This window comes from Excalfactoria chinensis, chromosome 3 (assembly GCF_039878825.1).
Source record: "Excalfactoria chinensis isolate bCotChi1 chromosome 3, bCotChi1.hap2, whole genome shotgun sequence".
NCBI lineage: Eukaryota > Metazoa > Chordata > Aves > Galliformes > Phasianidae > Excalfactoria > Excalfactoria chinensis.
The window spans coordinates 41455538-41482969 of NC_092827.1; the positions used below are offsets into that span (position 1 = coordinate 41455538).

The 27432-nt window shown below is 40.2% G+C and overlaps 1 long non-coding RNA gene across 1 annotated transcript; it reads left to right on the forward strand.

Moving 5' to 3' along the window:
- LOC140249411 (uncharacterized) lies at nucleotides 1-25587 on the forward strand. The gene is made up of 3 exons (XR_011903006.1): nucleotides 1-136; nucleotides 23290-23355; nucleotides 25302-25587. It is a non-coding gene; the product is annotated as an uncharacterized lncRNA (long non-coding RNA).
- The last annotated feature ends 1845 nt before the right edge of the window (nucleotides 25588-27432 follow it).

A 27432-nucleotide genomic window follows, 5' to 3' on the forward strand; every position in this document is an offset into this window, starting at 1 on the left:
CTTGCTGGCTGCTGTCTTCCTCCTGTGAAAATCACCGAGCGCTCCCACTGCTCATTTCTGAATCACCCAAGGCGTCCTGCAGCAACAGAAAGGAAACAAGACTTCACAATCCTCATCCTCACCGATGGAAGAGCAGGTAAGGGGGAGGAGGAAACAGAAATATAAGGGGGGGGGGGGGGGAGGAGAGAGGAGGATTTCTCATCACAGGCTCCCCTTTCCAACAGAAAAGGAAACCCTAACATAAACTTCATTATTATCACCTAGACAAAAATGGCATGCACTTCAGATTTCTGATTTCAAGGGTGTTTTTTTTTTTTGAGGGGGAAGGGGGGGGGGTGTTCTTCAGATTTATTTATTTATTTATTTAACTAGGGCCTCTCCAGTGTATTCGCAGCTTCTCCCACAATAATGTTTCTGGTCGCATAGAAATTTTTATCTCTGAAAAAACATCTCCCCACAGAACCATGACGTAAGCCCTGCTCTGGGTTTGGGGATGGAGGGGGAGATGAGCAGCGAGGCACAAAGTTCAGCATCTCCTCCTGCAGCACAGCACAGCCAAAATCCATGATGAAATCCCCAACAGCTCTGCTCGCTGTCTTATGAGGTGCACGCTGAGGAAAATCTGGGATGTTTAGGCAGCGTGTGAAGACACCGTGGGTAGGGGGACGAGACAAGCCACAGAAATGCGAAGGGAGAAGCAGGAAGGAGAAATGTTTTACGCACTGCTGTGCCGGCAGGGCAGACACTCTCTCTGGGAGCCCGCTACCAGCCAGGCGGGATCCTCTCCACAGCCCTTCAGCGCGCGGCCCGGCGCAGCGCTCGGCCCTCAGGGCGGGCTCCGCGGGCGCTCCTCTCACGGCGGTGGGAAGGGCGGGAAGGGGCCGCCGTGCCTCCCGCTTCCGGCAGCTCCTACAGCGGCGTTACCTCCTCGGCTGCGGCTGCCGGGCAGCCCGTCCCGGCCCGCTCCGGCTCAGGGCGGCGGAGCTCCCCGGCGGCCGCAGGCGTCCTCCGTGGCCGCTCATCAGCCCCGTGGCTTCCCTCGGCGCGGGGTGAGGGGGAGGGGGAAGAAAGTCACGGGCGCGGCTGCCGTGGCCGCACGCGAAAATCTCCGCTGTTAGCAGACCCTCTCCCTCCCTGCCTTCCTCCGCAACCGAGAAAAAAAAAAAAAAAAAAAAAAAAAAAAAGTTAAATGGGAAAAAAAAGGGGGGTTAGACGTGCTGAAGGATTAACGGAAAGAAGGGGAAAAAAAACAACATCCCTCTGCCCGCTTCCCGCCCGCGGCTGCCGCACCGGCGGGCGGGCGGCGTGCCGGGCGCACCTGACAGCCCGCACCCCGCGCTGTATTTCCCTCCCTTAGCGACAGGGGAGGCGCGCGGCGGCCATTGGCTGAGAGCATGTCGCGAAGCGGTCTCATTGGCTGCCCGTTCCGCCAATGGGGAGCGCTGTATCCGGGAGGCACGGGGCTGTGGAGCTATTTAAATCCAGCTCGGTGATGTCAGCGGGGGAGGCGGTTGGCGGAGTAGGGGGGCTGCTGGGGGCCGCGCCTGTCAGGCCGCGTTCGTCAGTGGGCGGCTGGCGTGGAGGGGAGGTGAGCGGCTCCCCGCACCTGCCGGAGCGGCCCCGTGTAAGGAATAAGCGGCAGCGTCCCTCCGCTCCTTCCCGCGCTCCCCGCTGATCCGCAGCATTGTTGGCTGACTTGAGGGGACGCTGGAGCGCGGGGGTTAAGTGTGGGGTGTTGGTGCAGTGTGCGTTGAGGCCTGAGGCGGTGGGCTTGCCGGCTGTAGGAGTTTTATGATAAGCCACGTAGGAAAAGCCTCTTAGACGGAGGGTGAAACGGCTGCGGCTTGCGTTGCAACTACTCGTGCGAGTATTTGGGGGAGGGGTTACCTTAAAGTACCTTTGCGTTGCTCTGAGTGACATCCAGTGCCTCCCCATGGTCTCTGTGGTACAATGCATGGACCTTCGTGGAGTGATGGAATGCTCTAAATCGAAAGGGATCCACCAGGGATCGTCGTGTCCAGCTCCTGGCTCCACATAGGACCACGCAGAAGTCAAACCTGATGTCTGAGAGCAATATCCAAATGCTCCCCGAACTGGCACTCAGGGCTGTGCCTGCTGCCCTGGGCAGGCTGTTCCATGCCCACCTGCTCTGGTGAAAAACCTCTTCCTAACCCCCACTTGACCCTCCCCTTGCCATTCTTCTCCTGAGGTCTGCCCCATGTAACGTGTTTTATCCCCTGACAGCCAGAGATTTGCCTGGTTTTGATCCTAGAGGACTTCTGTGAACAGGAGGTCTGCTGGTGTATGCTTGGTATTCTTAGGCCACAAAGTGTACCGGTAGGGTATTACCCAGACAGACCCCATTCTGTGGGTTGCAGAGAGGACTTGTGGAAGCTGAAACTTGGATGCTTCTAGCTGCAAGTGTTCTGCTTTCTATTGTGTTCTCAGCACTGTAGTCACAGATGGAGTTGAAATTGTATGATGTTACAACAAGAGAATAAGCACAAACAAAATCCAAATGCACTGGTCTGTCTTGGCAGAAAATGTCTTGTAATTTGTTCTGCACTTCAGTATGCTGGGGGCCTGTCCTGGATCTCATTCTGTTTGGCCTAAAAAAGGCTGAGTTGAATTAAAACAGAGCTATCTCACCTGATGCCTGTAATCCTCCTGTTTGCAGCCCAGTACTCAATACCCTGATCATTGCACATGTTTTTTTTCTCTCTCATGTTAGCCATACTGAACCATGATGTGACCAAATTGCAAGCACCTGCCACCCTGCACTATTATGTCCTTCATGCTAGAAGTACACATAAACAACAGGTAACAGGCTGCAAACATTTCTGAGTTTGCAGGTGCACGTGAACAGGAAGCATAGATTTTGGCTTGTGTCTGCAGGCATTTTGGTTGCTTAAAGATGGCGGTGATGTGGCTGCAGACAGACACATGGTCTGGTGACTAGTGGAAGTGGTTCCATAAAAGCAGTGCTCTGGTGCAGTGGGTCGGACACATGGCAGTACTAAGCTGAACAGTGTTAGTGCCAGGGATGTGTCGTAAGAAAATGATTCCTGCGGTTTTCGATTGATTTTATTTTATTTTTTTTTTTCCCCCAGTAGTATGGCTGAATGACTTCTAAAGTGACTTGAAAATGTCACCTTTCTCTAAAATGTCAGATCAGTGTTAGCGAGAAATGAAAAGCTGGGCAAGGTATTCATGGTAGTCCTACAGACTCGTGTGGGCTCTTGACTCCTGCGTCTTTCTAAAACGTGTAGAATTAGTCTCATGGTTGGATATGAGTTGGAAAGAATTTCTTTACTAATCTTATGGACAGGGCATTTCAGGGGAAAAAAAAGGGAAGGGGGAGGCATATACCCTCAGCTGCCACATGGAACATGGTTCATTTTTCAAAATCACATTTATACAGATCTGTGGTATAGACTTGGGGGACAGAAAGAAATGTGAAGAGTTCATCTTTGATTTTGTTACCACATAGTGGGACCCAATCTCCCTGTCTCTATCCTTGTAAATATCCAAAGAAGGAACCTCCCTGGGTGTCTCTTACAGTGTTCAACTTAGTACAGTTTTCTACTGCCTCCTTAGGTGAAATTTAACTCCATTTTTTCTTTTAGTATCAATATACAGAACAGATTGTTCCCTTCATTTTACAATAACTTTTACATATTTTGAAGAATGTCAGCAGAAGTGCTGTCAGTCCTCTTCTTTAGGCTAAACGAACTCTTAATTTGTTCAAATTTTGATCAGTATATATATATGTATATATATATATATTATTTATTTATTTATTTGTTTTTTCCAGATCTTGTTATGACTCTGAAGAAGTGCAAGGGTTGCAGCAGTCTCCAACTTTTAGTCCTACATTGCCTGTTCAAGAAAGGTCTAGAGAAGAAAGGCCTAAATAACATGGTGAATAATAATAATAGTTGCAGATAAGATTGCCATCTCTTAGGTAAGAGGAAGCATGCATTGGAGGGGAACGTGGATGTTACCGAAGTGGTTACTTCAGTTCAAAGAGGTCCATAGGGACAGTTGGCTGATAACTTGATTGAATGTGGTGCTTCATTAAAAAAATGAAATATATGCTTAAAGAAAGGACATGCAGAATGATAAACAATTCTATGTCACTGTGTAAAGCAGACTCACTGGAAATCAACTTGTGTTACAGTACCTCACTTCTGGAGTTTCACAGGACATATAAAAGTTGCAATTAGGGCTGAGTAAACAGGGACATTGGGAAGCTGTGGTGCACATGAGTAACTGAATTTCAGATGAGGCAAATTCAGAAAACACAACTCTGGACACTGCTTCCTTCTGGCCACTCTTTAGGAATCATTCCTACTGTAGACCATCAATACATGATGCTGTATTTTTTTTAAAAAAAGAAAATGTTTTGCAGAAGGGACTATCTGCAAAGTCGTGTAGGATTCAGCTGAATTCAGGCTGCACCCAGGGTCAGCTGCAGTCTTCCATCTTAAAATATCAATCAAATTGTATTTAAAATGCTTTGATCAGAAATAGTAAAGTTTTTAATTTTTAAATGTGCTTTTCAATTTTAAACTATTTTTTTTTGGGGGGGGGAAGGGTGGAAACTCTCTTTGTTACATTATTAGCAAGTGCTTGAATCATTGCGTATCTTACGTTTCATCGGCTGGAAGAAATGGACAGTTCTTTTGCTGCACATTAATCACAATTTATTTTGTGATTCTGTGATTGTTGAAAGAGAATACATAGTTTATTACTTTTCCATCCAGTTATTCAAGGAATGGACAGAAGGGTTTAACCGCAACTTCTCTTCTGTTCTCAATCACAGCAGGCATTTGGGTTTACAAAGAAAAAATCTGCACAAACTGAAAATGTGAAAACCAGGGAGTGAGTGGCTCAACAGTACAAAAGGTTGCATTGTTGAATCCTATTTTCTTGGCTGACAGTGGCTAGAATGGTTTGTTTATTTTACCTTTGGCATGGCCTTGTTCCACACTTCAATGTAAATTTTTCTTAGGTGGGGAAATAGTCATCGCTAAAGTTGGTGTTGGATGAATTAGTTTTAGGCACCACTGGATACTAATTGCATTAAAACAGGCTTTGGCACAAAAACCTGTTTGGTTTTGACTGTTTCCTCATAGAAATTAAGTAACTAAGGAGTCTTGTTATGGAGTGAAGGATGAAATCAGCTGTTAATTCATTTGGATGAGCAGGTTTTTCTTCTTGTTGAGACTCTTCAAATAGAAGGTTGTATTAGAAGCATGTTCATGGCTCTGCTGCAGACAATTCTGTACATCTCAGTGCTTCAGAAACCAGCAGGCTACACCAGCAGGCCTCCAAAAGCAACACAAGATGGTAACTGTTGTGTCTGTTTTGCTTGAAAGCTGTTCTGTCCTGTCTTGGAGACAAGTCTTAAATTTGAGACGGTTTTGTACTTCTAGCAGTGCAATTGGCAACACTATTCCTGGAGGAATAAAATGCTTCAATCTTTATGTGTGTTGGAACCAATGGCCTTTCTAGCAGTCAGTGGGAGGCTTTAATATGCCAAAAATGCAGACATGGACTCCTCTGCCTGAAGAAATTGGCTTAGATTAGAGTGAAGAGACAAGTGTTAATTAACCAAACATGACTACAACATACAAAAGTTCTCTTAGAGTGCAAGTTAACATCTAAGTCACCTCCTTTGGTGTAGTGTCAGTAGGTCAAAGCTGTAAACAGTCATCTGCTTAATTTCACAGCCATTATTTTGAAAGCTAATACAGTTTTTCTTATCACTGCTACACATAAAGCCATTATTTGTGCACAATATTTTTTTAATGCACTGTGGCTCAACTGTATATTTTGCTCACATCTGCTTCCTCTATATTGTTGCCTCGTTAGCTCTAGCAACAAGCATCTTTTGAAACCTTTAGAAAACCTGCTACTAGTTTGCCAGAGACAAACATGTAGGAACTGGTGACCATCTGGGATTATAAAGGGGGTGGTTGTGGTGGTACTCAGTAGAAGGGCCAGATCACCAGTTAGGCCATCTAGGATTGCAGGGAAGAGATAAGGATTTGAATAAAGCACATTCTCCATTCTGGCAGTCAAACTGTTGATACACTTGTTTTCTTGCATCCTCACTGTGGCTTGTAAAAGCTATTCCATCTCCAAAATGTTGCTGAGAGTGATGCTGATGAAAATGGCATGCAGGCATGCTTTACCATTTATGCATTTCAGTCACATTAAAGGAGAAGAATAAAATAGTCCAACCCATCTATGAAGAACGGAAGGGTTATTTTTCATCGCTAAGATTTAGAGGACTTATAAAATTTTATTGATCGCTATTTCTAAAACTGTCTTGAACTGTAGCTTTCCTGTTGCAGCAAAGCCACGTGACTAGTATTTTTTCTATTTGGTTTTCTAGTAGCTTGGAACCACATATCAAACAGTGGGAATACCAGAGAATGCAATAAGAATGTCTCAAAATAGCACAAGGAGGAATTCTCTGTGTTTTTTCCTAGTTACAGGTTTCTTAAAGCAATGTAAAATTTTACTTTCTTCTTTAATGGAAGATGTCTACACATATATAATGAAGTCTGTTTCTTAACTGTTGGCCTGTTTTAAAATATTGTAATATTTGGAACTAAGCCTATCAAGATGTGTTATCATGTCAGTAGGTAGTATTAATCTGCATCATTTTCAGAAAAGGGGTAGAAATTGTTTTAAGTTTTCAAATTTTTTAAATCTTTAACATCTTCCTTCTCCCCAAAGGCCCAAAGAACAGCCTCCTCGATAGCTAGAATAGAATGTAAGTCTAGAGATGATTGTTGCAGTAAATTTTAACATGACATCTAATACAGGCTCTTTCCTTAAAATTTCTGCTATTAAACCTACGTGCTGCAGTATGCCTATGTATCTGTTGTTACTACAGTATTATCTTTGTTGGGTTTAAGCACCACGTTCCAACCAAGAAAGCAAATTCACAGAAACCACTCATTGCCTCTTTATCCTTTGAGCGTATCAGCCATATCATAGAATGGCTTGGGATCTTAAAGCCCATCCAATTCCAACCCCCTGCTGTTGCAGTTTGCCACCTGCTGCCCAGAGCCCCATCTAACTTAGCCTTGAAATGCCTCCAGGGATGGGGCAGCTACACTTTAATTGGGCAGTCCATTCCAGTGCCTCACCTGAAAAATTTCCCCCTAATATCTAATCCAAACCTCCCCTCTTACAGTTTAAAGCTATTCCTGCTTATATGCAGATACTTCCCTTATTTGTGACACCATTCTGATCTTACATGGAATGACTTTATGGAGACAAATGCATTTTTAGCATACATGGAGATTAACGAGTTCAAAACTTTTGAGCTTTTCTCAGTCAAGAATGTAAGCCAGCAGAGATGGTTATTGCACAGCTCTTGCATAATGGTCAGCCAGTATAGCACTTGCTACCAAAATGAGACTTTCAGAGCTCTCAGACTATTGTCATTTACTGGATGAGAGTTATCACTCAGCGGCATGAGTAGAATCATGGCATAGCTTTTTCCATGGTCTTCAGAGCTGATGTTTACCCTCTGCCATGCTTGCAGGGGAATGTTTTTATTTCTACAAGTGCTTAAAATGCTAAATTCTGCTAGTTTCTATGGAATTCCTGTTTTGGTGTAAGGTATAATTTTGACACAAGAACTATAGTAGTGTTTGACTCCTGAGTTGACAGATATAGGAAAATCTCTTCTGTATCCTTAGATTCTCTTTAACTTCTGAGATAAAAACGTACATCTTTGCACATGTATACATGTTTTACTGCATCTTCTTTTGCATCTTTTTTGCACTTTTTCTGCCATTAGTTGTAAGTCACTTGGTGCTTTTTGATTTATTTAGTTCAGCATGCAGGGGAATTGCATATCAAATTTACGGGCTGAAGTGGAATTGTCAGCTATTCATGAAGCAACACCTGTAAGAAAGATCACTCATGGCTTCCCGTCCTGAGCAATATAGAACTAGAAGCAGCTACTGGGTTAACTTGTCCTTAGACAGAGCAAATACTCTTGGGGGAATCCAGCACTACTTATTTGTTTAAGAGATGTGTCTGTGCACTGAGTGATGTCTTGATTTGTTTTTGTTTTTCCAAGGAGATCATAACTCATTTGCATAAATGGTTCCTATTCCATAATAAATACACATAACAGTATTTGTGATAGATAAGTTAAAGGAGGTTTTATGAGACAGGAAACCATGCAGTAGTGGGAGAAGTACCCTTTTCATGTTGTCTGGCAAGAATGATGACTTAGAGCAGAAAGTAATTTTAATATCTAAGTACCCGCATCAAAAAAGGAAAACAGAGAAAACAGGTATTTATGGATACGTTGCTGTTAATAATACTATGGCACTCTGCTTTAATACACTGCATTCAATATCTGATAATATGTTACATACATATTAAAGAATATGCCAGTTAAGACAGCAGGAGTCCTACTTAGTCATCTGTCTGGTGACAGGGCAGCTGCTGCTCAAAAAAGAAATGAAACTCTGGCATCTTCAGGAGAAAGAAGAACCAAGAAGAAGCCATAGTTCACTGCAGAAATCTAAGGGCATGTGTTATTCTTTAAAAAAATTTATCAGTAAATGAGCTATGATAAAATGTTGGACAGGTTGTAGATGTGGGTAGAATATGCACAGTAAAACAAGCTGGTTGGGTATGCAGAGAAATGTGTTGCTAGAAAATCTTGTGAAGAACTTCAAACTAGCTGAAGTATTGTATATAAACTTGTGTTACATGCTGTTGATTAGGCAAAATTCAAATGTTGAAGACAGAGCAGTGGTGGAGACTCTGACTTTGCGTGATTGCTGAACAGCCCGATGTAGAATGCTTGGTATCACATTAACTTTTATTTTCTGTTTGTGATGACAATTTAGTGCTGTTTTGTGGCAATTTTGAGGTTATTTCAAGGATTCCAGGGAAGGGGATCTTAATAGCATTGGATTGGAGTAAACAATGCAACAACTGGAAGACAGAAGAGGATTCTTAAGAAGAAGGGCAGAGGGATACAGAGTGAGGCAGAAATGAATAAGCATGTGAAGATGGAACAGGGGTGTATCATTACGGCATAGTGTGAGAAACTGAGGAGTGTATCAGTACTGTTTGCTTAGTGTGGCAGACCTGCTTATCCAATTATTTTATCTGTAGTATTTCTAAAAGACAAGTAAAGTGCAAGCTGTACTGTAACACAGAGACAAGTACTAAATGCAGTTCAGCTGCTGTGGTCTGCAGATGCTGATGTCTGTAGTCCCTCATAATCTTGTATGTGGCTAGCAGGAGGGGAGGAAGTTACTAAAGATGATAAGAGTTTCAATTCTCAACTTGGTTCTGTAGTTCAAACAGATAGAGCTGTCAAACAACGATGTTTCTGATTTCAGAGTTATCTTTGGCTTAAGTTCTTGAGACCTATGGCCTAGGGCAAGCATCCAGGTAAGAATGCTAATAGAAATTTGCAACTTAAAGCTCCTTGGCAGCAGATGCCTTTTTTTTATTTTTTCAGTTTTTGTGGCAGTGGAGCAGGTTCCAAAGAATGGGAGGGGAAATTTCAGAGGGTGTTTGTGAGGTGCCTGAGAGAGGTGTGTAGGGATGGGAAAGGAATCTGGGAAAAGCCAGAGGAATGTCATTGATCTGAACTCAGCATCTTTCTCTTATCTCAGCCTGCCCCATCTTTTTCTCCCCAAGGGTGGCTCCTCAAGTTCTTGGAGTTTGTAGCTTGTTTCCAAAGCCCACAGCCACCATCTCCTTCCCTCTCTTCTCCCTTCCCCCCCCCCCACCTTATATCTGTCTTCCTCTATCAACTCAATTCTGCCTGGAAAAAAATCTCCTCATGGCTTTGCTGTAACTTCTAATTATTCTCTGCCTAAAAGAACAGGATGCCAGGGGCAACTCCTGTTACAAAGCAAAGAGGAGACAGAAGGTGGGTAAGGGTCATTTAGGCCAGAACAGCAAGCTCTATATGCCAAGATGAAGGCAGTGCCTCTTTCATTCTTCAGCTGCTCCTGCCTTGGCCTACTGAATTGACTTCACTCAAGTAGCCAATCTGATGGCAGATGATGTGACTTAGGTCAGATAAAGTGCAATCTGTCAGGTATTATGAAGAAAACTTAATTGGTAGAAGTAGCAGAACTAACATTATGGAAGAATATTTGCCCAGAGATTTGCTAAACCAATCAACAAGCAACATTTCAGAGTGGACCACCAACTCATAAAATGGGTACTCTCTGTCTCATAAAACTCATCTAACTCAGCACACAGAGAAGCAACATAAAACTGCCTTCAGGGTCACCCGACTGCAAGGGACCTTCAGGGATAGCTGGGACCAAGCTTGCACAGCTGTTGCCATCACACTTAATATTCTGTTCTTCCTGATTGACTATTTACAGCCATTGTCAGCAAAGAAAGTGGTAGTAGTGGTAACCATTCCTCTGTGACTTTGTAGCATTCTTTGCAATATTAATCACATTTTTTTTTTTTTTTTTTTCCACAATGGTAATGAATATCTACAGTCCTTTGCACAGATCTGATTATTACATAGTGTAGCGGATTTCAAGTAACAGCCTGAGACAGTGATGGAGTACCTGAAGGAAGGCAGGGCCAACCCATGGGAGTTCAGGTGTATGCAGTGCACCTGAGTGATGGGAAGGGGTGGAGCCAGGAGCCCCTTGCAGAGCTCATTTAGGGAGGTGAGGGTGTCTTGCTGGAGGTCACTGCCTCTTTGAGGCCTTCTGAAGGTAAGCAGCCTTTTTTCATTTGTTTCTGCATCCATGGCTGCTGCACTTGGGCTTATCCTCTCTTTTTGTAGCCTAGGACTCTGCTACCTCTCTGTCATTTCTGTGTTTTGTATCACTTTTTTATACTCTTTTATTCAGGGGTTACCTTTGATTGGTCTGCTCAGAATAAAAGTGGCTGATTCTTCCTGGGAATTATCCCAGGAATTCTATCTTCCTGAACAAATGAAACTTAACTGGATGTGAATGTTTTCCATGTCATAGCTTTATTAGCAAAAAAATAAATCTCACTGGTCTGAAGTTTTCCTAGACCTTCCCTCTGGCTCCTAGTTTTTAAGGAAGCTGTCTTCTATCTTTGCTCAGCCAATGCTTCCATACTGTTTTTCCTTTCTGAGTTCCAACTTGCATTTCAAAGTATTTTCATCCTCTATGATCTTGGAAGAGAGAAACACCTTATACAGTTGGCTTATCATTCACGTCTGTAATTCCTAGGTATTACAGGAATGGAAATATTTTAATATTCAATATTCATTTTAACACAGAATATGATTTTAGATTATTTTGGTGAAATTTTCCTAAAAAGAAAACATAAAACATCAGTGGCTCAGGATCATATCCACAAAATGTTTTTCCTTCTCTCAAATTGCCATCGGGTCCCTCATCTTACCTCCTTTGTCAAACACGTATTCAGGACTTTAACTGGAACCCTACCAAAAGGCTACAAATCGGACCAACCCTCACTGCAGTGATGCTGGGATATCAGGACAACGTAGTTTCAAAATCTCAGCTACAGTGTATTCTTTTAGATGCTTAAACTAATAGATTATCTAAACTGTGTAATCTCACCAGATTCTTCAAAGATGCCACCTGGCTGTACCACCACATTAGTCCAAGTATACCCTCTCCATCCTCAAAAATACAAGATTTTTTTGAAGTATAACTGTTAGATATCTTTTCATGATTAAAACAAATTTAACATTGTATTTAAAGGTGAAAAAGCATCAATAAAACTAGGTAAGCAGATTGTGTGACTTCCTTCCCAGCAAATTATTTGAAAATCCTTGACCTCATAAGAATGTGGAATTTGAGAAATATTTATCCTTTGTTCCCCCAGCTCAAGAGTGCTCTTCTTCCTGCACTAGGGTGTTTTTCCAACTGACAGGGTCAATGGGAAGAACGCAGACACCAACAAAAGGGATAAGCTTATTTTACTGTCTTTTTCAAAATAACATGAAAAATAAAGCAGTGCTTACAGTCATAAGATACTCTTAACAGTAGAGAAAATGAGTGAAGTAATGCATCTAATCATTACTATGTGAGATTAGCAGTAGTGATTAAGGAAGTTGCATCACCAATTGCCCTAATACGTTATCATCATCCAGATCTGCAGTCACTGGGGAGCCTCACTTACAGTAAGGATGTGGAGAACCTGTCTTGGCAGTTTGGACATTCTATGCTGGTGCATCTACTCTATAGGTGAGGTCTCCAAAGTTGCTGCAGGCAGGTCCAGCCTTTATACCATTGAATAAACAAATCTATATAACAGCCAGGTGGATTATCTGGTTTCCTCTTCCTCCTGTTGGTTTTTCCCCTAAAACCTGACCAGGGTTCCAGAAGGAAGCTGAGGAAGTTGTGCTATCTATTTTGGTGCACCACAGGCCTCTTTGGCAAGACTGTCTGCCCAGGCTGATGCATACATGCTTAGACAGGTAACATGCATTACAGCAAAGTTCTCTTGTGATCAGGAAACATATCATTTGCCCATTATTACTGCACAATAAGCAGGATAACAGAGCTTCTGTAGATAAACACCAGAATATATGTACTCCTCCTGCCATGGCAAAATATGGATAAACAGTATCTTATATGTATGATTAATACTATACGTATTAGATATGCTGTTAGATTGTTTTATCTGTAGGTCAACTTAGTTTCAGGGCCCATCTTAGGCCCCAGCATTTCTTACAGACAAAAATCATAATACAGATTTCTGGAGGTAGCATGGGAATAACGGGGCAGGATACAGAAATTAAATACTTACTCATGATGTAGTCCCACACTGTTCAGTGCTTTACTGAATTAGGACTGTAACTAGAAGTAGATGTGATGATAAAGATGAGCTTTCTTGTCAACCTTCTTTCTGCTAAGCTATAGCTTTCTGGTATTCTACAAGTCCACAAATCATAGTCCAAATTCTATCTGTACTGTATGAAGAGTCTGTCTTATAGTAACATCCCTATTTGACACAGAAATAACTGAGTCTGAAGAGCAATTTGGGATTCTATTATAGTCATACTACATGTTACTTGGTATTTAAGATGATCTGCAGCACTCTGTCATCTGGATGATGTATGCTACATCTAACTTCTGTGTATTTAAGAAGTACATATATATGCTAAGTATGCACACGTGTATTATAAAGGACAGGTATGTGTATGCGTGCCTGAGCCAATGTGAGGTGAACTGCTATTTACAACTAGTAAATAGCAGGCCAGTGAACAGAATACAGTAAACAGCCCATATATAGGCAGAATTTTTATGTGGAAAGAGCAGGGTTTTTTTATAACTAAAATTACAGGAATGTTAAAATAGTAGAAAGAGACTTATATTTGAATGCTGTTCTCAGTATCCATGCAACCCTTGAAAGCTCTGCTAAGGTAGATTTAATTTCTACCTAAAGAATTCAGGAAGATGAAAAAAAAAATCAAGCCCAACCAACCCAAAAACAAACAAAAAACAACAAACCCAAACCTGTTCAAAGTGTCTTGTCTGATCCTGTTTGAAGGAGTAGATGAATGGACATTGTTCCTGCTTTTCTCAGCTGTTGACAAAGTATATTTCTTTTGTGCCTGTGAGAATGAAGGAGTACTAGGAGTACTATACATATATATGTGTGTGTGTATATATATACATATATATATATATATGTACTGTTTGGGGAAGACCACTAAATCTTACACTGGTGTGGGTTTCTTTGGAATTTCCTAATGCACAAAAATGACTATAATGATGGGAAACTACCTCCAGCTGAAGTATCAGGATGCAGTATTGCAATTAGCCTAGGCTGACCTCAGTCTATTTTGCTGCATCCTTCTCCTGTGCTAGCTGTAGCCAGCATCACCTGTGGTCCTACATTTACAAGAATCAACTCACCTGCATCAACTCCCTGACAGAGGTATGTTTTGGCAAAAATGGATGCTTCTGGATAGGGTAGGTTTTCAGCTTAATCAGGTCACCTCCCTATCTGCTCAACTCCACAAGAGTCAGTCTTAACACAAAACAAGGGAAGAACTTGGGGTAGGAGGTAAAGTTGTCCAAATCTTCAGCAGCAATAAATTTAGTCTCTCACTAAAAAAGGTACTAGAACAAACTGATAAAAAATTTGATTTGAGCTGTACAAATTTCCTGGACTTGAGAGTATTTTTGAATTCTAGATAAAATACAAAAGTCCTGTCTTGCTTTTTGTGACTTGAATTCATGCAAGTATGGGACTGTTTGAGAGTGGAGGGTCTGGGATTTTTTTAAGGTTTTGCTATGTCTTTGGTAAGCATAAGCCAGAATACCTGATTTCTATACTAAGAGCATGATGTAAAACTGCTACCAAAACTGAAACTGGTGTATACAGTAAGTGGATATAATAAGAAAAGTCAATATTGCTTTTTGAGAGGGAAATTGTACTACTTAAACCTATGAGAGTTCTTCACAATGAATGTACAAAGGTGAATAAGGAGTTGAGAGTGATCTGCTTTGATTTCCAAGAGATTTCTGTTTGGGTCCAAGAGTGAAGGCTTATAGAAAAATGTTGATGGCGGTAAGAGAAATCATGATGAGGTATGAGACAAAATCTTCCGCAGGTCAGTAATTGTTTACAAGGTAAAAAGCAATGGATAAGCATATCAGGGTTATTTTTTGTTGTTGTTGTTTTGTTCTTCCCAACAGAGGTTTGCTACAATTTCATTGGGGATCTATGTTGTTATTCTTTTACTAAGTGATGTCAAAAAGGTGAGGAAAAAGACTATGAACTTCAGTAATAATACTAAGTTCTTTAGGATACTAAAATAAAAACCAGCTGCAAAGTGTTGAAGAAGGACCCCATGAGTAAATTGCATGGGGAAAAAAATTGACAGTATGGAATGTAGAATACACATTCTGTTAGGCTAATAAATATGTGATGAGTTAAAAAGAGGAATCAGAGAGATCTGGGAGATAAGTCCATTGAAGATTATTGTACAGTGAGAGTTCTCAAGCTTGGAAATGCTGTGAGCTAAAGGATATTCCTTGGAAAATACCAGTTTTTATGTCTAATGAGCTTTTCATGAACACTCACAGATAGGCCATTGTGGAGTAGAGGGAACTAAGCTTTGATGTTCTTTGGTCTGCTTAGGTACACTTTAACTTCTGATTTCCAAATTGAATAAATGGCTTTAATGAGACTTCTAGTACTAACCACATAGTATGAGGTTAGCACAGGTAAAAGATATTTCAAACATTATATCTAGCTCCCTATTCCCTTGATAATAGCACTGAAATATACAAGCGGCTTTATTCATGTGGTGTTTGTCATATGCTGTGCATGTAACTAACTCCTATATGACTCTTTCTCTTGATAAACAATATACCATATGTTTCTATCAGGCCCTAACTGGGGGGAGAATTAATCTATATAAAGATATTAGAGCGTCCTGGTTACGTCAAAGTATAGAACTCTGGAGTATTCTTCATTTATACAAATATTGCTGAACATTTAATTTAAGTCTCTGTCTGATAGATAATAATAATAATCAAAAGACTACCCACCAAATTTGTAGCATTAAATAGAAACTGTCGTTTTGGTTGCTCATTAAGGAAGGATTGCAATTACTGGAATGGCTTTGTTTTTCAGCAGTGTCTCCTTAAAAACAGCTTCCCTGAACACATATTTCTATTTTACTGAGAAAAGGAAATACGGTATTAGAAATCAATGTTTTTAAAGGATAATTTAAGGGAATTTAATCTTGGCCAATGCTGAAATATTTTCAATTTAGAACAAATAGTATTTCTGTCATCCATTCAGCTTTTTCAAATTAGGCTATTACTCCTTGATAAGTTAATTACAAAACAGAAAGAGATTCAACTAATCTAAAAAAGTGTATGAATGAAAGTATAGAGCACATGTCTAAATGCTGTTTTTAGAGATTTATTAGTGAAATTTTACTTCTTATATGGAAAACCTTGTCTCCAACTTCCTAAATCATAGGAAAAGTACTTGATTTTTCACTCAATCACAACTGATTTCTTTACATTGCTTCGGTGATGGATTATTATTTTTCTGAAGTACCATTCGTTATAGAAAGCGACAGTATCATAATTGGAATTATTTAAAATATGGTACATTAGATAATTTTTCACTTCAGTGTAAGCATTACTACAGAAGAAATGCTATTGGAAATAGCTAGGATGAGCTACTACAAAGGAGCTGTAGCTGAGTAGGCCATATTATTCTGGGGACAGGAAAAGAAAAATATTAAAAAAGGAGAAATGAAGGGAACCTTTTTCTGTTGTTTCTGAAGAGTCTGGCCATCTTTAGTCAAATCTTTGTGCTACAGGGCAGATACTCAGTATCAAATGTTGCGGAAGTTTTGCACTGCTTAGGCTCCATGCAGATGTGAGAGACGAATTTCTGCATGTTAGATGACAGGGATGAGGCAGACAATAGAGAAAGGGGTGCAGGAATCTTCCAAAATGTAGATTATACAAGGAGTTGTCACTGCATGTTTAAAATATGAGATGATATTTGTTGCTTTCACAAGTAATTTGCAGCCAGTCAACACAGGCCAAGAATCCAGATGGTATTTTGGGCTGTGGTCTTTCTGCTTGTAATGTCACTTGAGTCATGCCGTTTTACTAACTAACTTGACCCTTCTTGTTGCCAACTATATTCACAAAAGGCACATTTTATTTTCTGTTCAACTAGTGTGGGATTTCTCTCTCACAAGAGCCCCAAGACCTGGTCCGTGGCTGGTGCCTCCTATCACATATATACTTACTTTTGTCTAAAAAATGAAACCAGATTTTATATGAAATAAGCTATGGTTTTGCTGAGTGCAGTTAGTTGTGAGATGATCAACAATCACCAGGCCCGATGTACTGTTTTGGTTTTGTTTGTTCTTGATACTGAAATGCTGGAACAAAAAGTATGGTAGTTTCGGAAGCTTGCAACTGCTACAACAGCATACATGTAGCAGTAGCAAGAGCTACTGGTGAGAAGGTTGAAGCATTAGTCTGAGCATTAGAACTCTTATCCAAAGACTCTAACTTGCCCTGACTCCAGCTTTATGCAAGTTTTGTCTAAGGTGCTTGCTAGGTGAGAGAAGTCTTTTTGTGAATTTTATTTCTTCCAGTTCTGTGTATCCTGTAAAGGGCTTTGCAAAGGCTTGGTGTTGGGAACATGAGGTAGTTATCAAAGCATTTTGCATAATGAAGAGGAAAAGAATGGCTCTACTGCCTGTCGGATGTAAGCCACAGAATCTCCCTCTGACTGCCGTCTTTACTGAGGGAGGATTTCATTCTTCACATTCAAATATAATGGAAACAACAAAATGGGGAATCAAAACCACTTTGTTCATCATTCTGGCTTTGTATTATGGTCCTGACCTTCAAGAGATGGTCAACAGAATTTCCTTGTTTCTTTCCTTATGCTGGCTTGCTTCGGGAGTGGTAAATTAATAGCTGGAAGTGATGTGAAAAAGAAGACAGCTAGAAGAAATAAAGGATTTCTTAAAACGACTCCCACCCAGCAATGCTGTTTCTTGTACCTTTAAATTCATCTGCTTCTCACAGTCTATCTTGCCAAATATGCCTACCTTTGGAAGTTACTCCAGCTTTGGAATGAAAGTGTCAGCAGTTGCAAGACTCTCTTGAGAGTACGATTATCTTATTTCCTGTCTGTCTACTACATTTAAACATCTGCCAAACTGGAAAGGTCATTTTTCTACTGTGACTCTGGAGTACACTTAATGAGACTCTTGTTACTGACTGACCTCTTGTACCTGGAGAGATTAAACATCTTGGATGAGTTTTCATTGTTTGAATCTCTGCCAAATCCTTTAAACGCATGAAGGACTCTATCACTTTTAAACCAGTGGTGTAGAGCAAGCAGGTTTCAGTCTGATGCCAGGGGCCTGCTTGATTTTTGCAGTAAGGAAATAGAAATTCATAACCACCTTGGGTACAGCAAAAGGAAGTGCTGATCTTTGTCAAGAGTCTCACTGGATTGCTGGAAGTGTCCCTCTTACCAGGCTACTTTGCAGCTGTGAATGAAAGCTCATTATCTGTGGCCAGTACTTACCATAAGAAGCATAATCTTCCCTTTCAAAATAAGGGACTTTTTAAGTATTTATGTTGTTGAAATTGAAGTAAATCAGATCATGTTGCTGTGTTGCTTTCAGCAACTTGCACCTACTCTACTTCCATTGCACTTAGTGAGATTTTTCAGCTACATTTAAAGACTAAGTCTAGAATTCAGCTCTGTTTATGAAACAGTGGCTATTAATGTTCCATAGCATTTGGCAATGCTGGCTTTTCTGATTATATTCAACCTTGCTGAACAGGAATGTTTGCATCATTTAAGAGTAATTTTTTTTTTTTTTTTTCTTTGCGCTGCTTGTATTCTTCTCAAATAAAATGATGATGACAGATGATGCCTCAAAGATAAGTAACATCCCACTATATATCCTCTGTCTACAGTAAGTTCTTTAAATGCATGTGAGTTTCACCACATCATGGCATGTTACCTACTTTATTTATCCATTCCACTTGACATAGCTATTAAAAACAGCCCTTTTTAGTTGAGTCTTTTCCTCTCCCATGTGTAAGTCTTCAGGATCTAATTCTGTAACTACTTTAACAAAATTGAAGGCACACAAGATGAATGGGCTGCGTGCCCCTACTAACAAAAAGTGTGTATCCTCCAAAAACATTCTGACTGTTTAAAAAAATCCTTAGGATAGATGTCAGGTAAAATTACAAGGGGAGGAATTCCTTCTACTCTTTTATACTTATTTCCTCCTCTTCACTGTTTCCATTTTATTTGTCAAATAAGCTTTCTGTTGCCAAATTCATTTCATCTTTTTGTCAGTATTGTTTTCTCCATTTCTCTACTTTGCATATGAGAAAACCTTTCTATTTATTTCTAGGCATTTTCTAAATACATATATTCTATCATTGATGATCATGTTGCAGTCAGTAAATGAATACTTACACTTCTTCATCATTCATATAATTGGAACCAAGTTCAGCAGCAATAAATGGCTTAGCATAAGTGATAGCAAAGGGCAAGTAATAGTATATTCTTTGGTAACTATTATTACAAAACTTTGTATGCACTTTGTTGGTACTTGCATCAGAAAAAAGTAAATAACTATATGTAACCCAGTTGCTCACCACCAGGAATGGTTTTGATTACATCATGACCAAAGACTTCATTGACAGAACCATAAAAATGTTTGCAGAACCTGAGCTTGTGGTCTAACGTTAACAATGGTTAAATGGCAGTTTTCATGTGCAGTAGGTGAGAAATGATGGGACCAGACTATAGTTTGCTGGACAAAGAAGATGGCAAAATAATTACTTCACCTGATCCTTCCTTTGTGTGTTCAAAGCCAGGTTGTGGAATACAAGAAGTGATGAAAAACATCAACTTCAAAGGTACGGTGCAGCCGATACTGAAGTGGTACTGAGCTGTGGCTCAGGTGGTACTGAGCATGCCAGCAGGTTTGCAAAATCAGGTAGGCTTGGCACATGTTACTCAGTTGCAAGGTCACACAAACATGACTTGGATATCTCTGAGTATTTAAACTGCGTGTGCTGCAAAAATTATTTCTTTTTGCCAGTGTGATTCTACAGGTGGAGTTATTTCTGTTCATGCCACTCTCCAGACAGCTGTCCTTGTTCTAAAGTAACAATTAATACTTTTTCCTTACTTTACTAATCATGGGTAGTCATGGTAATGGGAGGATGGTTGGACTAGATGATCTTGTAAGTCCTTTCAAACCTTGTTATTCTATGTTTCTATGGTTAAAAACAAGTGTCCACCTGCAAAGTCTACAATTTGCCTGATTTTCCCCTAGTTCATTTTTCTAGTGCAGAGAAGTCCTAAAGCTATCACTGAGGAAGAGTGGGGTGCTAGGATGTCCTGGGGATGCCACCTCTATATACAGAATCCACTGCTGAACTGCTGACTCAGAGCAAATCTGGACCATTACACAAACCATCGTCAGCAATGGAGCACTGTGTTCAGCAATTTAGGAAGGACGGACAAGCAATATAAAAGAATCCAAATAAAGCAACAAAGATGGTTAGACACATGGCTGTATGTTTCACAAGCAATGAGCTTTCTTAAAATAACACGGAAGGAAGAAAGAAAAGCCAGAAAATTATATATCAGCAGTACTATTTCTAAAAATAATGGTTTTCAAACTTTTCCATGTGGCATTAACAGCTCTTTAAGGGATAATCTTTATTGCTTTGTAGCATACAAAGCAATAAACAGCTGCTGAGATTGATTAATAGCCAAAGCAAAGTTGAGGCATGTAATCAATCTAAAAAGCCATTTATTGTGAATATGCTACAAAGCAGTAGAGATTACTGCTGTTGCACAACAAACCATAACAGAGAAAACACACAGACACACAGCAGAAACAGTTGCTTTCTTTTCAGTTCCCTCTGTGTTATGCTGCCTTGTTCCTGAGCTTGCAAATGGCAGTGCCATTGCCTAAGAAAGACCATTGGCCCTACAGCATATGATCTGCTGGGAAAAAAAGAAAGAGCTATAAGAACTTCAGTGTTACCTGAGTGGGAAATAATACTAACGGGGTTTTTATTTGGTCGATTGGTTTGCTTTTTTTTTTCTGTAACTAGAAATGTAAAATTCCACATGTATTCAATGTGTCCTTGGAAATAGTACTGCTATTTGTATTACAAATAAAATAAAAAATAGTCTATTTTGTGCTAATGTAGAGCATTTTTTCTTAATGGCTGCTAAATGACTGTGAAGTTGATTGCAGGAATATTGCATTCAGCTGCTTCAGGTAACTGCTTCACACCATTCTGTGTATACAACTTTTAATACAGTCAGGCTTTTACCTCCTCTAGTCTTCCTGGGAGACTGTTTCAGAATCTTACTTCTCCAGCCATTGTAAACTCTTTTAAACCCTTACAAAAATTTCTATTTGGAATGTTGCAGGTCTGCATGCCTATTTGTTCTTGAATCAATATTGTCATTTAGAACAAACTGTTCTTCATGTCTTTGAAGATATGGGAAGTGCCTCTTACCAGTCATTTTGGTAGAAAAAAATGAGCCACATGTCATGCAATGGGAGGGTTTTTCCCTTTATCACTCTTGAAACCCTCCTCCGCACCCATCTCATCAGGATCCCTCTTGTCTAAATGTGCATGTTCTGTAGGGCACAGAGCTCCAGAGGGTCTTAGCATCCTGCTTTCTTTCTCCAGTGACACACTTACACTGTCTAGTGGAAACATCTTGCAAAATACACTCAAGGATCAAATCTGCCTTTTTCATATCCCTTTAGCATTTGAAGCCAGTGGTTAACTTGTACATCTAGGAACAATTGACATATCCTTGTTTCTGAACTGATGACATTGCATCTTATGACAGAAATTTGTATTACTTCGCAAGGGCACAGATTTGCAATTTACACTATTAAATTTCACTCTGTTTCTATTACTCTAGCTCTCAAGGTTATTCAGGTCTTCCTGTATCGTATTGCCATAGCCTTCCATATCAATGATGTCACTCACTTTTGTGTCATCAGCAAATTTCTTTAACAAACTCTATCTTCCTATTCTAAGGTAGTGAATAGAAATACAACTGAAGATGTATCCTTGTGGAATTCTTAGTAAAATAACCCCCAAGACTCAGTTTCACAGTTGTAGGAACTGCTTTCTTCAATTTCACACTTGCAGAAAATAGAGTTGAGCCCTAGAAGAACTTAAATTCAGATCTTGGAGGTTATAAACTTTTGAAACTGTTGTCTTCTAAACTCTGAACTATTTAATACCTACAGTTGCCTAAATTTTAGTAACAGCTACTTACAATAGTTGAATGAATATTTTCCAAATTCCATCTACGTATCTTTTTGCAGCAAAAAAAAACAACTTGTAAGTGGAAGGACCTTACTCATGGTGTGGTGATGAATTTGATTGCTTTTTAGCATTTCGCTCTCTTTGTCAAGAACATTGTTAGAGTGATTTTTACCCTTGCAGTCAGTTTTACTATATAGCCAGTCTTATATTTACTTTCTATTTCAGAAAATCACAGCTTCTCTAGAGATCCCTATGCCTGAGACAACATTGCTTGTGTATTTCTACCCTGTATGAATGTTAAAGTTCTAATCTCCCTACCTTGGGCAGCCACATCATTCTTCCTGCAGGAAACACTGGACTGAGATTCATGGCCTTGTTCACACTTCCCCATGTCTTACCTTTTTTTTTTTCCACTTAGTCTGGTGTCAGCAAAATCAAAGAAAATCTCTGAATAATTGTCATTGATACATTTTGTTTTCCGTCTGTATGCTACTTGCAAAATGATTGTCACTGCAGTACATGATCTTTTGTCAAAAAGCTCTGCAGATAAAAGTTTCATTTACTGCACACTGACTGAAGCTTATACCTATCTCAGCTGCATTTAACGCTACATTTGTGTTGCTAATTAATCTGAGAAGAGTGAAGGCAAGCTCATTTTTTTTCGGAAAGACTGTAAATGGCCTCTTGTAATCATTTAGCAGGGAATGACCTCCTGCAAGCTCTGTTTGCTGCTTTTGCACAATGCTGCTGAGAGAGAACTGATGATAGCACGGAGGAAATACAGCAAAGCTGGACAGTTGCACTGCAGCCCAGAGAGAAGTGCTATGTAATACCAGTATAACTGGAAAGGTGAAGTCCTCTGCAGACCAACTGTTGAGTGTCAGCAGTTCATGCTAGCAGAACTTCTGCCAGTAAAACTGCCTTCCTCTCCAACAAGGCCAGCAACAAGAGCACACAGAGAAACAGGTTTATGGGGATATCTGTAGGATGCTGGTGAGAAGGGCTCTCTCTTTGTCTCTTACACTGCTGTACCTATACAAACTGCCCCAAAGATGCCTGCCCACCAGGGTCCTGATGCCATGTGCTTGGCCATTGCTGGCCCTGTTTGAACCAGAGAGTTTTACTGGCTGAAGTTCTGCTGGCATGTACTATAGACATTGCTGTGTTGGCAGGATGCACTCACGTTTGACTGTTTTTAAAGATGCAAGATGTCCTCAGAGCATCAGGCTTTCATCAGCAGAGATGACAGCGTTATGGAAGGCTAACACAGATTATCTTGTGCAATGCTTGGTAGATTGCCTTCTGGTAATTTCTTGCAGCATATTGTGGAGCTGCTGTTGTATACTGTGAGATACCACCAGTTACATCATAAAATCTGTGTAAATATTGGGTCAGATTTTCAAAAATTTTTCAGTCTTGTGCAATAACCTATTTTTACATGTGCTGTTTTCCCATATTGCAGATTTCCCATTGCCAGAACCCCAGATTGTATCAGACAACATCACTCTCTTATTCAATTAAGGCAGATGTAAGTATTCCCTTCTTATCTAAGGAGCAGCCTAAAGTATTGGGTGCTGGGAACAAGTGGAACATAAGAGACAAGGAATGGCAGCTAACTATTTGCAGTAAGTGTTAGCTAAACTACTTTACAAGAACAACTTGTATTTTTGGGCCATACTGTGAGCACTGGAAGAGAGAATCATTCAGGGTTGTATGTTAAACTTGTGCCAACATATCCACTCTGATTTAGGAGCTGCTTAATGAGGAGACAGGAGAACTAGGATGTGCCAGCTTTTTGGAAAGCTGTGCTGATGTGGGCATTTTGGCATTGCCTGGGGAGCTGTCTCTAGTGAAGTATATAAAGTTAAGTATTTCCTGCTGCACGGTCTTTTCATGCTGGGTAACATACTGGAAACAAGAGATGAACGTGATACAGTGGACTTTGCTAGCTGTGGGTGAACAGAAAATAAGGTTTGTATCCAATTCTGTCCTATCTTGTTTTGAATACATAAAATGAAAGCGGTGCTTCTCCATGGTGATCTCTCTAGACAGTATTTTACATCAGTGTTGCTTGTGAGGAAGCCCATGCTTGCCTCCCCATGTATCCTGTTGTCATTAATGATGTTACATATCCAACTCTGGCAACAGAGACAAGGCAGGTTTGGTGAGCTGTAGGTAAAAAACAAAACATTGTACCAGGAAAAAATAATAGAAATATCCACCAAGTCACAAAGCTCTGTAATTTCATAGTCTCCTGGAAAAACAAACGAACAAACAAAAACAGAACATGTAGGGTTTCACAGGGTTCCTTCATTTGCTGAGTGTAATTTTGTCCTTTTCCCAAATTCAGTGCAAAGTCAGTTATAGGGTTTTGTTTTTTCCCATGGCATTTCCAGACATTACAGACAAGGGCACTCCATAAATAGCCCTCCTATATGTAGAATATATAGATGGCTGGAAGATACCTAGAGCTTAGAGATCATAGGCATGTGTGGAACCTGCAAGTCTGCATAGAAAGCCACACATGTAACCAGAGTACCTGCACAATGACCCTAACATGGTATGGACATATAGCACCTGTTGTTTGCAGGCAGGCAGCATGTATCCAGTAAGTGCAATGTGTTCTGGACACATCCATTTTATCACACGTTCACAGATACTCTGCTTAACACATGCACAGAAGATCTGGCATGCCTGTGTATGTGCTGGGCAGCACATGGACTGATACTTCTGTCTTAGATTTCATGGCTATAATTCAGAAAGTCCAAGCTGAACCATTTACTGAAAACATATACTCACTCATTTGGAACTGCTATTCCTAAAAATCATCTGAAGCAACTTGAGTTTGTTCCAGTGATGCTACATTTTACTGGTTTAAATAAGTGTGTTCTGTAAATGATGGAAGTGCTCACTCATTGCTTTGCAAATGCTTTCTTTGTGATCTGTGGAAGTTCTGTTTTTGACTTCTTGGACTTTCTCCCAATACTGACATTTCAATATCCTCAATATACATTTTCCCTTTCCTCCCACCAGCTGCTGATAAATACAGTGTGATAGGAGAATGAGTTAGGAGGACAGGCAAGGAATGCTTATTTAGAAACTTCTGACAATGTAAACCCCACCACTGCATTAATGGATCAGTCGTATTACAGTGAATGCCCTTCCTATATCAGCTACCTGTGTTTGGGGAGCTTCCTAAGGGCCTCTGTATCTCATTTTTGATCTAGCTATGTCTTCTTCCCAAAAAACCCATTCTGATTTATCCTTTTCTTAGTATCCTTCACTATGGGCTTATGATGATGATGAGAGCAGTATCCCAGCTAATATGCTGTCTAAGAAATGCACAGTCATAGTGAGGAGTGCACAACAAGCTGGTCATAAAAGGAACAGCTTGGGGGACTTAGGGAACTTATTGCAGGAAGAGAAACTGCCTTTTCTTTTTCACCTGACACTAGTTCTTATCTTTGCTTTTAGGTTTTCTGTTGGTTGTGGCTTCCACTACCTTACTATTTTCCTTCTTTCTGCACTGATGAAATCCCATTGAGTCTTCTCTCCTCTAGACTGGACACTCCCAGCTCTCAGCCATTCCTCATAGGAAATATGCTCCAGTCCCTTAATCACATCAGTGGTCCTTTGCTGTTTGTTAGGTAGTATGTCCATGTCCAGTGTGTCCATGCCTTTCCTATATTGGGGAGCCCATGACTGGACCTAGCACTCCAAGTGAGGCCTCACCAGTACACAGCAGAGGGGAGGAATCATCTCCCTCAACTTACTGGCAACACTCTTCCTAATGCAGCCCAAGAGGCTGTTGGTCTTCTTTGTGGCAAGGGCATAATGCTGTCTTATATTCAAATGGGTGCCATCAGAACCCCCAGCATGCTGTGGTCCCCCTGTGTGTGGCTTTACATTTCCCTTTTACGAAGGGAGACCTTCATAAACTTGTTTGATTAAAACTTATTTGGCTACCTAACATTGGGTTTGCTTCTAAGTGCTGTAAGATGAACTGCTTCACCTCCCTTTGAAATGAGGTACAAGCGATACGAAACACATATTTTATTTAACAGGACATACCAGATGGTCTATGCAAAACTGAATACAAGGAAGATTTTTGTCCAGATCTGAGGTAGGACTGTTTTGTTTTGAAAAAAGAGGAAAGCAACTGGTGGAAATGCGGATTGCTTTGCTGCTTGTGTTGCTGAAATTACACCGAGGGCTGCTATTATGGGTCAGCAACAAGAAGTAGCAAGTGTGATCAATGAACATTTGTTATGCAAAGTTTTTAACACTATTAAATAACTCTAAATTGCATTGAAATATAGGCCATGTATATTTAGATACTCAGATAAGATTTATTTCTAGATAAATTTAAGTTAGCTGAATTGAAAATGAGATTGGATGCCAATACAAAATCCCTTGTGTGATTTTCAAACTTTAAAAATAATCTCAGCGAACATGACTAAATACTTAGTATTTTTCAATAAGTTAGGCAGAACTGCTCAGAACACACTGTTTTCTACCTTGGCAGTCTCTTGAGCAAATACTGAGTTTCTTAGACCTACTCCGTTTATATGTTTTGTTGATACTTCCTTCCTAAAATGAGGTTACTGCAAACATGGAGATTTAATTAAGTATCTACATTTAAAGGAGGTGCTGATAGAGCTCATTCAATGAATCATAGAATCATAGAATCACCAAGGTTTGGAAAGACCTAAAAGATCATCCTGTCCAACCATTCACCTACTACCAATAGCTCCCACTAAACCACGTCCCTCAACACAACATCCAGTCATTCCTTGAACACCCTCAGGATCAGTGACTCCACCACCACCCTGGGCAGTCCATTCCAGTGCCTGACCACCCTTTCTGAGAAGTAATATTTCCTAATGTCCAGCTTGAATCTCCCCTGCCGTAGTTTGAAAAAGCACATAGGGGATTTAAGTGAGAAAGTTGCAAGTACTGAGAAGTAGCAGAGAAACATCAGAAAATAAATATTTGCTATAATTGCCAAAAAAACAACAAACCAAACCAAACCACCCCACATCCAAACAACCAAACATACAATTAACTCTTCAATTGTTGATGTAGAAAATATTGAGGAGAAATAATATGCTTGTGAAAAGGATTAAAGAATTAAAGAAGCCAAGAAGGATGGCTTACTGGGTTTAACTGGGTGCATTTAAAAATTGCTTAAAGAATGATGTGATGTTAATGATAAAAAGAGATTCAAACCGGCTTTACCAGGAAACAGATCTACAGATGTTCCTGTGAAACTTCATACATATTATGTCAATAACAGAAAGGTTGAGAACAAAGTTATGTAGAATGAGCTAACTGGATAATCTGCAAATAACATATGCACACACAAATGCACATCCTTATTCTTTGGGTCTTTAAGGAGAGATATAAAAAGAAAAGCAAGTACAACAAGGCTTTTATTACTTCTGAGGTACTGAACTTGGCTGGAGAAGAAGGATGACTAGATATCTAATAATTGGAGATATACCTTAAGGTTGTTCTAGGAGAACCAAGGAAGAACCTTGATCAGATGAAACTGTATTTGTTTTAGGTTTTTCTGTCATTCATAGATAATAAGCACTGTCACGTA